The sequence below is a fragment of the Panthera onca genome, chromosome D4 (genome assembly GCF_046562875.1).
Source record: "Panthera onca isolate mPanOnc1 chromosome D4, mPanOnc1 haplotype 2, whole genome shotgun sequence".
Lineage (NCBI taxonomy): Eukaryota > Metazoa > Chordata > Mammalia > Carnivora > Felidae > Panthera > Panthera onca.
The window spans coordinates 63,620,068-63,633,018 of record NC_138351.1 but is presented as its reverse complement, the minus strand read 5'-3'; the positions used below and the strand labels follow the sequence as shown (position 1 = coordinate 63,633,018).

General features: G+C 37.6%; 1 long non-coding RNA gene across 2 annotated transcripts in view; it reads right to left on the bottom strand.

Annotated features, from left to right (window-relative positions):
* Positions 1-715: 715 nt before the first annotated feature.
* LOC144614050 (uncharacterized) overlaps positions 716-12,951 on the bottom strand; it is a 254,684-nt gene continuing 242,448 nt past the window's right edge. For both annotated transcript variants that reach the window (XR_013551582.2, XR_013551581.1), the window contains exon 4: positions 716-784. This is a non-coding gene — a long non-coding RNA (uncharacterized LOC144614050). The remainder of the gene's footprint in view (positions 785-12,951) is intronic.

The window sequence follows — 12,951 nt, the reverse complement described above, 5'->3', positions numbered from 1 at the left end:
ACTTTTCTTCCCCAAATTTGAAAGACTGGCAACATCATAATTTATGTACGGCACTTAGCATATACTCAAGACGTGGTACCGTCCTTTTGAGTATTAGTATGTGAAGAAAGCTGTATATTCTTCCTAAACTCCTGGTCTGGGCCTTCAAATCTATTTCTCAATGCAGCCCCAGTGGGTGGTGGTAAGAATTTGTAGTGGAGGCCCTAACTGCAATTGGATACATGGGGCTTTTCAGTGCTGCAAATAGGAGAACTGTGTTTGCCAGATCATTTTAAACACTGTTTTATGCTGCTCAAACTGTATTATCTATGTGTTAATGTTGGTTTTGGCTGCAGTTTAAAGGTAGGGCCCCTTATTCAAAATCACCATATTCAAGAAGTTTAATAAATGATAAACCAAAGGAAAATATATCAAACTTTGAAAAATAAGTAATCTGGTAGCTCATAACTATAGTCCTCAAGCATCCTTGAAGATGATGAACCATCCCTAGAAGTTGCCAAATCTTAGGTGGGAAGTCAGGTCCAGGCATATAAGTGAATATGTGGACAACCCACAAAGGTACAATTCCTGACATTAGATTCATCTTCTGTACACAGAACCCTTTTAACCAAGCTTTTTTCTTTAAGAGTTTGCCTATAGCAGTGGTTGGCACAAAATGGATACTTAATATATATGTGTTGAGTGAATAAATAAGTGAATTTTGCTCTGTTCTCACCTTCCAATCACCTTCAGCCCAAGCAATGGCCTTCAACATTACAGATTTTCAGACAGATATGCAAAGATCCTAAAATGAAAACAGATGTCCACTAAGTCACATGCTAAAAGAATCCATCTTTTCACCCATAACACATTAACCCAGAAGAGATTAAGTACAAACATGCTGCCAAAACCAGTCCCAATCTATTTATCAATTTAGAATAGTTAAAAGTTAAGTGTAAAAATGGGAGTCATGGGGGGGGGGGGGGATGCAACATGAATGTCTCATGTTTTTCATTAGATTTTCCAACCTGGGACAGTCAAATGCAAATTACAAATAGGAGAAAACAAGTCGTGAGCAGACCAAAAAGTTACTCCAACCTCATCCATCAATCTACTGCTGTAAACCCCTGGAATAGAAAGACAAGCCCAATCCTCCTTAGCCTACCAGGCTGCATTCATCTGCCCCAAGTCTAAGGGTCTGCACTCTGGCCTCTCCCCTAAGTCCTGTACCCTAGCCCTACAGCCACCAGAGACATGATAAAACTGTAGACCAACAGTTGAGAATATGAGTAAAATATTAAGTGGTCCAACAAAATAAACCATTTTCCCAAGGAGTGCATTAAACCAACTGTATATTTCACAAATCAGCTTTTCTAATAGGGTTCAGTAGTTATAAATTCACCAAAACAACAGACTTAATAACAGGAACAAAGGAAGAACAAAAAACAGGAAGGAAGAAAGGAAGGGAGGGAAAGACAGAATGAGGGAGAGGGGAAAGAATTTAATTTTTATTTTCTTTTCCAGTTTAAAAACATCATAGGTGATAACCATTCACCCCTTTCTAAGAGGCTGAGTAATGTAAATAACCCTTGAATTCTAAGTTATAATTTGGAAATAAAGAAACCTCCATTTCTTAAAAACTAAGTAAACAGATCCCTCAAAGTAAACCAAATCGTGAGCTGAATTACTCACAAAACTCAAATGGACTGTTTATTTTTATATAAACAGTTTTTAATTTCATTTTCAACTCATCTCATTTATGTCCCCTAAAGTCCCTCTTCCTTGATAATAATCATTACTTGGCTAGGTTGTAGCCTTGTGAAAACATTATCAGCCAATTTATCTGCTGATGGGAAATCGGGGGCATGATTGCCTCATGAGATTTCAAGGAATTAAGTAGACTAACTTTCGAAGCCTTTCCTTATGTTTCCTTTCAGAATAGTACTAACTGTAGAATAAATGCATTAAAAAGAAAAGAAAAGAAAAGAATAGAAAAGAAAAGAAAAGAAAAGAAAAGAAAGAAAGAGAAAGAAAAGAATTTTTCCACCTCTTCTTTATTTATTCAAATATAGCTTGAATTCAACAGGCTTCATTTGAAAAATCATTGATTCCCTGGATTGAAGAGATTATTGCCTGTGGGACTTTTAATTTCTCTTTGAAGGAAAAAAAAGATACTTTGATTCAGGATTTAGGCAGTAAAAGAGCAACTTATCTGATTTTAATACTTTATTTTTTAGGTGCAGTTTTAGGTTCACAGCAAAATTAAGAGAAAAGGACAGAGAAAAGGACAGGACCGCTGTCCTCTCACACACATATCCTCTCCCATTGTCAACATCCCCACCAGAATAAGACATTTGTTACAACTGATGAACCAACACTGACACATCATAATCACCCAACTCCTATTTTCTCCTAGTCTGTGGCTTGTCTTCTCATTCTCTTGACATTGTTTTCCACAAAGCAGAAGATTATTTTTTTGTTTTTAGTCAGGTCTAGCCTATCAATTGTTTCTTTCATGCATCAAGCCTTTGGTGTTGTATCTAAAAAGTCATCAGCATACCCAAGGCCATCTAGGTTTTCTCCTCTATTATCTTTTAGGAGTTTTATAGTTTGCATTTTACATTTAGTTCTGTGATCCATTTTGAATTAATGTTGATGAAGTTTCATGTCTATTTTTTTTTTTTTTTTTGCATGTGGATGTTTAGTCCAGCACCATTTGTTGAAAAGACCATCTTCCAAATGTTACAATCCACATGACCTATTCATTTCAGCCACCCTTTGTCACTCTCAAACAAGCTTTACTGAGGGTGGGCCTGCACTATATGAACACGACAGGGGCAAACAGACCAACCTACATAAAATCTCACTCTTGTCTTTCCAAGCATGCTTATATTCATCCTTTTCTTTCCTTCCTATATTCTTTATTTAAATTTTCCCATTATTTATTTATATTCTTGTTTTAAGCTTCTTCAGATTCTTATTAAGTCAACACCAAACGAACCAACCTACAAGATATTTAGGTTTCTTTTTTTTTTTTTTAACTTTTTTAATGTTTACTTTTGAGAGAAAGAGAGACAGAGTGTGAGCAGGGGTGAGGTAGAGAGAGAGGGAGGTACAGAATCTGAAGCAGGCTCCAGGCTCTGAGCTGTCAGCACAGAGCCTGACGCAGGGCTCGAACTCACGAGCTGTGAGATCATGACCTGAGCCAAAGTCGGACCCTCAACCGACTGAGCCACCCAGGTGCCCCAAGGTATTTAGGTTTCTTATAGCTCAAAAGACATGTTTATTTTTTTTAATATTTATTTATTATTGAGAGATGGAGAGACACAGAGCGTGAGCAGGGGAGGGGTAGAGAGAGGGGGAGACACAGAATCCAAAGCAGGCTCCAGGCTCTGAGCTGTCAGCACGGAGCCCGACGTGGGGCTCAAACTCACAAACTGAAAGATCATGACCTGAGCCGCAGTCGGTTGCTTAACCGACTGAGTCACCCAGGTGCCCCTCAAAAGACTTGTTTAAAGACTAATTTTCTGAAGGTATAATCCTCATCAGCCCTATTAGGAGTTGCACATGCTTAAGGTAGGAATGAAACATTTTACATCTTTAGCTCATTTCACTTTCCTTTGAGGGATGGCACTGTGGGTGTGGCTGTCACCCATGATTCATTACCACTTTTTAAGACTGTGTTTGTTTTGGGGGCACCTGGGTGACTCAGTCGCTCTTGGTTTTGGGTCAGGTCACGATCTCACAGTTCATGGGTTTGAGTCCCATGTCAGACTCCACGCTGACAGTGTGGAGTCGGCTTGGAGTTCTCTCTCCCCACTCTCTCTCTCTCTCTTTCTTACTCTGCCCCTCCCTTGCTCACTCTCTCTCCAAAAAAAAAAAAAAAAAAAAAAAAAGACCGTGTTTGTTTTGTAAAAACAATGCAGTTTTCAGCCTTCTGAATTCTCCCATATTTATCCAAAGTGACCTGGTTTGAGGTTATAATTTAGAATGATACTATAAGTTTATATCTTGTCTTTGCTCTTGGGTTAGCCCTATTTGAGCTCATCTAGAAGCTGGTTTATTATCTCATGCAATCTATTCTCCACATATGACCTTGTTGCATTTGTTCCATCCCTGCAGCCCTGATAGACTTCACCAAAATTGACTGCACTTTAGTCGTGGCCTCACATTTGGGTTGATGAAACAACTCAAAAACCCTCAGTGTGGCATCTTGGAGTTGATCTGAGTTTCCCAATCACCTAGGAGATAGGAAATTGCCCCTACTTGGCATATTTGTGTTTGGCATTGATTGAATTTGATGACACATTTACCATACTCTCAGAGGAAATTCTTCAATGTTTAATCATTTTCCAAATCCTTTGGTCTTCAACACATTGCTGACAAGAGTGCTACTTATATAGTAGATTAAGTAATAGCTTTCAGCAGTCTCAACCAGTCTAAAGAAGGCTGCTACACAACCTCTTTTTGTTTTTCCAGTTTATGCTCATAACACTGTATCAATTTTCTAAAAATTAGCCCTTTGTGCTTTGGGGTTTTTTCCCACTCCCCTTCACCCATTTTGCCCATCCTCCCACCCCCTTCCCATCTGGCAACCATGAGTTTATTCTCTGTATTTACGGATCTGTTTCTGCTTTGTTTGTTCATTTGCTTTATTGTTTAGGATCCACAAAGTGAAATCATATGACATTTGTCTTCCTCTGTCTGAGTTATTTCACCCAGCATAATACCTTCTATGGTCCATCCATATTGTCACAACCTTTCTGTTTTATATCGGCAGTACTGGCATGGTATACATTGATAACAATTAATGGATTAATGTTATTAAAAGTTGCATTTATTTTTTTAATTACCACCTTTATTGTTGCCAAAAAATAATTTCTGAACTTAACAATCATGCTCTTGGGAGAGCAACACCCACTTGTTTGTATATTACCTCATACTGATATTCCAAAGATAAAATAAACTCATAAAGTGAAGCACCTAGAATAGTATATGATCTAGAGTAAATTTCCAGGAATGTTAGCTATTATATGCATTTTAAAATACTTTGTTGCTTCCTCGATTTTTAGTTTGGTTTGCTCTTTTCAGAGTATTGATTGGTTGAAGTAATCATACCAAAATCATGCTCCACTGACCCTTAAGAAAACATAGAGAAAACATCAACAAATAGTACCTGAAGGCAGCCTAACAAAGTTATCCTCAACTGTACCTTGGGAAAATACATTGACAACCACACCTAGCTGAGCCTTGGAGAAACATACCTAAGCCTTTTTCATGGAGAGGTATCTTATTTTGTGGGTGCTTCAAACTCTGAGTCAAGAGAATTCCTTAAAGCAATGACATATTTTGTTTAGTTGAATCTGGAAAGACTGGGACTTGTCTAAAATACCTGACAGATATTTAATAAATACTCATCAACAATCACTTCTTGAAACAGGAAATTCATTTTTAAAAAGTTTTTTATTGCATACCTGCTCTGTGCTAAGTTGCGGTGGAACCCAGGAGAATAATATGACATTGTTTCTGATTTTAAGAGTTTCAGTGTTTTTGGAGATGCAATTTTTTCAAAAGACAAATGGCAGAAACATGGAGCAGGATAAGCGCTGTTGAGTGTTTATAAGAAAGGAGCTCAATTTTCACTGAAATGTTTGAGGGAGCTTTACAAAAGGAGATGCACATCAGATCATAGAGCCCAACAAAAGAGCACTGCTTATCTTCCAGGTCTGAAGAGGTTAGTATGGTAGGGATCATTTCTCAAAGCAGGTATTTGTGATAGGCATTGTTTAAATTGTGCAGACTGGCATGTAAGTTACGTATATGAGTTTCCTTTGGATTCAATTCAATCAACAAATATTTATTGAGCATCTAATATGTGTCTAGCAAGAACTCATCATAGGGAGCTTGTGGTTTGCTCAGACCTGTATAGTTGAAAACTTCATGTGCGGTGAGGGATCCACCTAATGCATGGCAACTTCATATCCCCATATTCATATACCAGAATGCCCTAGCACATGAAGATGTAAAATTACATGATTATCATGACAATTCTTACATAAATACCCTTGTCTAATTGTTCACTTTAAATCATCATGGGTGAGTTTTATGTTTTATGTTTTTTTCACTTTCAATGTCCTTTATTATTATAATGAATATTTTCTACAAAGATTCCTACTGAGTAGATCAAAATCTTCAAGATAAAAAGCTTCTGCACTGCAAAGGAAACAATCAACAAAACCAAAAGGCAACCGCTGGAATGGGATAAGGTATTTGCAAGTGACACATCAGATAAAGAGTCAGTATCCAAAATCTATAAAGAATTTGCCAAACTCAACACTTGAAAAACAAACAATCCAGTGAAGAAATGGGCAGAAGACATGAATAGACACTTTTCCAAAATCCTATCAGTTTAAAACAGCCACAAATATAGGCCTTCTGGGGCTTTCATACCTCATGTTCAAAGAAGCAACTTTGAAATGGAAATTCTAAAATCACATAATCATATAATTCTCTCCTAAGAGTATAAACTTCCATTTTTGGCAAGATATCTAAAATAAGCAGGGAATTTCTTTAATGTCAGTGGCCAGTAAACCACTTACCTCCAGAAAGGTATTTTAAATCTTCATAAGTTAAAAGAAAGAAAGAAGGAAGGACAGAAGGAAAGAAAGAAGGAAAGTAAGGGAGGTAGACAGATTAGTTTAAAAAGAGAAAACTAGCCTACTGTTCCCCTACTTTTCATTCAGAAATACTGACACTTCCATTCAAGCCAGAAGAAAGGGCATGTGACACGTCCCCAGAGTGAGCACCATGGACCAGAAACACCCCAGCAGCACAGGGAAACTTGTTAGGAATGCAGAACTTCAGGCCCTGCCTCAGACTAACTGAAGTAGAATTTTCTGAATCTTTTTTCAACAAGATTGCCAGGTGATAGATATGCATATGATTCATTGAGAAGTACTTCTTTATGGAACATTAAAATATTTCTGAATTAACTTGAAAATATGGTGCCAGTTAACTCAGCCCTGTGTCCTCAGTTCTTTTCACAGCTAACCACATGTAAATTGGTCCTGCAAAATAGACAGGAATAGTACTTTCATGTTGAAACAACAAAGGATTCTTAACAGGTGCTGACATTCCCTCTTATTCAAATAAATATTGAAGATGCACTTTTAAAATATCAGTTTAAAGAGATGACAAATTGCTTTCTTACCTAGGTAACCTACATGACCATATAGTTGGCTTTCCCATCAATTGTTTCTTTTTTTTTTTTTAAGTTTCTTTATTTATTTTGAGGGAGTGCATGCATGTGAGTAGGGGAGGGCTGAGAGGGAGGGAGAGAGAGAATCCCAAGCAGGCTCTGTGCTGTCAGATCTCACAAGATCATGACCTGGGCTGAGTCCAACACTTAACCGACTGAGCCACCCAGATGCCCCTCAACTGTTTCATTTTTAAAATTAAAGCCTGAGATATAAATGCAACCTAATAAATACAATAAACAATCAATTACATCATGATGAAAGGAGAACTGGAAAGACTGAGGAAGAAAGAAATACCAAGGAGGTTGAGAGAAATGAAGGGAGCTGCAGAGTCAAAGACAGCAAGTTTCCTGGAACCCCTGCTTCCTTTCTTCTCAGAGTGTTCCTCTCAGACAACCTGCCCCCATGCTTCAGGATGATGGAGCAGAGCTGGATGCAGGACTCTAAGCCAGGTATGCTCATTTACAAGACACTCTCTAGGGCAAATGAAATTAAGTCCTTTATTATTGTAACTGGAGGCATCCAGCCTCTGATGTTAAAGCTTTAAAAAACCTAGAGGTGCCTCTTTTAGTTTGGAAAGATTAATGACAAAAAAGAAGTCAAAGATCTAGCTTACAGTTGTTGTCTTTTTGCAGTTATTAGCACTAACAATTCCCTATGAGAAAGGCGCAAACCACTACTTGAATATGGGATTCACCTCTTGTGTAAAAGCAAATTTATAAAAATTCAAATCCAATATCACTTGCTGACTCAGCCACTATGATGAAGGCTGGGGAGTTTAATATAAATAAACAACAACCATATAAATCATCAAGAAAGAAAGTATAAAAAGAGCCCTAAAAATAGTGATGTTCTTGATAAATGTTTAATGACTGGATGTCTGTAAGGAAAAGCCCTAAATGTATCATTTGCCAATTTCTACGACATAAACGTTCCCAACATAGTGGGTTTTAAGCTACCATTGTGATGTCACGGAACACAGAATTCAGGAAGAGACTCACACAATTAATTGGTTCTCAGAAACCCATAAAAGATGCTCTGGTACACTCCTCAAAATAACTAAATGTGCGTTTCTCTACTCATCGATGATAAGCAATATTTGATCTCTGGTCTACAGATGTATTTATTTATACCAGGAAAAGTCTGGTGGCTCTACTGTTAATCAAAGGTGGCCAGGGGTAAAGTTTAAACTTCAGAAAACCAAGAACATGAATTTTGAAGTCTAGTTTCTCATTTTAGTTTCAGCATATCCGAAAAGGCCTTCAAAAGCCTGCACTTTTATGATATCCTCCTGCACATCAATCACTCCCAAGCTGATGTTTTTAATACCTGTTAAAGATGGAGAAGTACTTTGCATGGCTTATGTTTTGCTTTCTTGAATCTCTTCCCCTGAGTTTCTGTCACTATATTGGATGTAATCATGAATTCTGAGGATAGACATGAAGCAATGGCCATGAATATTTACATTTTGGGGTACTTCATCATAACTTTTGACAGTAATATTCCTCAGGACCAGCAGATAGATTGAAGTTGAGGTAGTTGCCTCAAAATAATTTTAAAGTCGACATTTATAGCATATATAAAGCAGGTGTATAAAGTTATTTGTCATAGACTATATTTTAATCCTGTAATAGAAATAATTTCACTTATAAGTAAAGTTTAAAACACAAGAAATCACAAAGCCTTATTGCTATACATTGAATTCAACTCATTAGACAAAATCTATTATGCATTTACTGTAGTATACATGAAGAGAAGATTTCTCATTGGAAAGAGTATCTCAGTAACATTTACTTACCCAGTATCTCCCCATCTTTCACAGAAATATTAATGATAACAGATAAAGAAGACAATTCACAAGGCCACTAAAAACTGTCTGTCATGTAACCTAATGCCACAATCTGAGATAAACTAGTAAAGTTATAAGAAATATGCACATGGATTTAGCATATTGACCCAAGCATCAGCTCGTGGCATTAATCAGCCTTGCTCTATAAAAAAAGGACCACATGAAATAAATAGGAAAAATCTACTATAACCCTTGCCACATAATGTGTTTTCTTAGACAAACATGTAGGGCCTGCTCCGAGAAATCATCCCTCTATATAGTACCTTGGAAAGTGGCAATCTCTGAACTACTGAAACTACTTTCTGCCTCCGCTGGTATTGTGCTACATCCAGGCAGAGTCTATAAATCCTAGTGAATAACTAGGCAGAATATAGATGGGGGGATTTCTTAATTAGAAATGGCATAGAGCACCCTAAGAAATTTAATGATGTTTTCAATGTCCCTGAATATTAGGCAATGAAAGAGAAGCTTTCACTGGGTTCATGCCTGCTAGAAAATGGAAATTTATCTAGGACCTGGGTACACGAATCTTCCCTCTTCCAACAAGGGAACTGAGGAAGAGATCTGATCTCTGCACAAATAGAGACAACCACATAGGCCAAAGTAATCGCCCTATTTGTTGATAAACACTAAGTCTACATAGATGTTATCTTTAGCAAGGACAAGTAGAGAGGAAATGTCAATATGAAACAAAATAAATATAAAACTACAGAACAAGAGGGAAAAGTAGCATCCAGAAGACCCAGAGAGGGGCATAGCTCTATAATATCATTAAGTGTAGGACCTACAAGAAAATTTCAGGGGCACTTGGGTGGCTCAGTCGGTTAAGCATCTGACTTCGGCTCAGGTCATGATCTCAGAGTTCGTGAGTTCAAGCCCCACATTGGCCTCTCTGCTGTCAGCACAGAACCCACTTCAGATCCTCTGTCCCGCCCCCCTCTCTCTGCCGCTGCCCTGCTCTCATTCTCCCTCCCTCCCTCTCTCTCTCAAAAATAAATAAACACTTAAAAAGAAGAAAACTTCAGAAAATTTCAGGAAAGTATAAAAGATATGTCATGCATAAAACAAAACAAGTCATCTTAAAAGCTGAGATGAGAAGAAAGGGGAAAACGGGTAAGATAAGAACAAAGTGGGAAAACACAATAGCAGAATTTAAGACCACACTGAAGTAGAGAGCAGAAATGATGCTGCAGAAAACTGAAGGAGTAATATGGGTAACAAACTTGAAAAGCCTTTTTAGAATGCAGGGAATAAGGATAAATACATGTAAGTAATGAGAGAGGTACTGATACAGAAGAAGAGAACAGAGAAAGAATATTCAGACATTTAGTGATGTTTTCTGATTTTAAAAGAGAGACCAGGAGGGCACCTGGGTGGCTCAGTCAGTTGAGCATCTGACTTAGGCTCAGGTTACAATCTCACTGTTTGTGAGTTCAAGCCTCACATCAGGCTTACTGCTGTCAGCACAGAGCCCGCTTTGGATCCTCTGCCTTGCCATCTCTCTGCCCCTCCCCTGCTCTCACTCTCTCTCTCAAAAATCAACAAACATTAAAGAGAGAGAGAGAGACTAGAACAAATTAAACTTCATGAAAAAGAAATCAGAGTAAATTGAAAATGAAGAAGTAACTGAACTATATTTTGATCAAATCATTGAGCTGAGGAAAGCTGAGCATATATTTTTTAAAGGGTTTCTAAGTCCAGGAAAAATGAGTTAAAGAAACACAACTTCTTGTTTCTTGGGTTGTTGATTTTAGCCATTCTGACAGGTGTGAGGTGATATATTTCATTGTGGTTTTGATTTGCATTTCTCTGATGATGAGTGATGTTGAGCATCTTTTTACGTGTCTGTAGGCCATCTGTACATCTTCTTTGAAAAAATGTCTATTCATGTCTTCTGCCCATTTTTAAATTCGATTATTCATTTTGGGAACATTGAGTTTAATAGGTCTTTATATATTTTGTATACTAACCCTTTATCAGATATGTCATTTGCAAATATCTTCTCCCATTCCATAGGTTGCCTTTTAGTTTTGTTTATTGTTTCCTTTGCTCTGCAGAAGGTTTTTATTTTGATGTTTTCCCAATAGTTTATTTTTGCTTTTGTTTCCTTGCCTCAGGAGACATCTCTAGAAAGAAGTTGTTATGGCCAAGGTCAAAGAGGTTACTTCCTGTGTTCTCCTCTAAGATATTTATGGTTTCGTGACTCACATTTAGGTCTTTAATCCATTTTTTGATTAAATCCATTTATTTTTGTGTAATGGTTGCTAAGGCTCACCCATACAAAAGATTGTAAAGACTATGAAGGTTTCTGCATCCCAGGTCAGTGGAAAATGCTAACTTGGTGGATCAGATTTTCAAATAAACATCTAACTATAACAAAGGAAAGAAAGAAAGAAAGAAAGAAAGAAAGAAAGAAAGAAAGAAAGAAAAGAAAAAAAGCTTTAAAAATCTTTTAAACATCTGAACAAAGTTACTTATACCTGAACAAACACACCTATAAAAAATGTCTTCCAGTGGGTTCCCCCAAAAGCATATTCTGAGACAATGGTTTGATGCTTCCAGGAAGCACCTACAGGGTCTTGGGAAAATGAGACAAGGAAGAAAAAGGACTGATCAAAGGGCTCTTTATTGAGCTGGTTGCAGGTATGGACATCCAAGACTCAATCCTAATGCAGAAATCTAGGAAATAGAGCACACCTCAGTATTATCCACCAAAGAGTCAAGAAGCTGGGATATTTATCCTGAATTGCCAGCCATCCTCAGCCCATATGCTGGGAGAAGTCCTCAGGCAGAAAGTCACAAATGACTGTAATAGGACACTATTAGCACATACTAAAATGGTGAATTCTTAGGCAATATGAGGAGAGCACTGAAAATATCTGCTAACAATGACCAAAAGCCTACTTAGCCTCAGACGTCCCCTCTACAACAGTAACAAAGATGACAGAGGTAGTGAATTAATGTCAGCAAAGTTTTGAGGAAAAATGAATATGTATATTTCATATCCATACATCTCTTTTATGGATAAACACCAATAATAATACATCTTTATATGCAAGACCTCAAATCTGTACTGCCCATGCATCTATATTTCAGAGAAAATTAGTCCCTTTCATATAAAAATAATATTTGATTCTACATATTCAAATCCCTTTCTTCCAAAATTCCCTTTGAAATTTCAAAGCAGAAAAAAATTTCATCCTCAGTATAACCCAGAAAATAAATCCATTAATCAGCAAGAAGTTTCAAGGAATCTCTATAAGATATAAGAAAAATAGGATCTGGCTTAGGAAAGTACCACTCCCAAGGTCCAACGCATGAATACTTAAAATATGTTGAGTAAATACTGAAGAAGATCCAATGTTTTAGGAAGCATCTGAAATGACTCCCAATAATCCCTGCCTTTTGGTATTCACACCCTTATGTAAACCCCTCCCCATGTGTACATGTGCTGGACCTAGTGATTTGTTTCTCACTAACAGAATACAGTAAATTGGTGGGATATCACTTCTGAGATTTGGTATAAAAACTGAGACTTCTGTCTTGCTAGTCCTCTCTTGCTGGTGTTCTTTCTTGTCCTCTAACTTGCTCACTCTATCATGTTGTGAGATGTTCTAGAAAGAGGCCCACATGGCAAGGAACTGAGAGCAGCTTGTGGCTAACAGCCAGTGAGAAACTGAAGCCTTCAGTCCAACAACTCTTGAGGAAGGGAGGCTAGCCCACAACCATGAGTGACCTTGGAAGTGGATGTTTTTCCGGTTGAACCTTGAGATAAGACCACAGCTCCTGCCTACACCTTGACTGAAGACTGAGAGGCCCTGAAGCAGAGGATCCCATTAACCTGCCTGGATTCCCAGCATTCAGAAA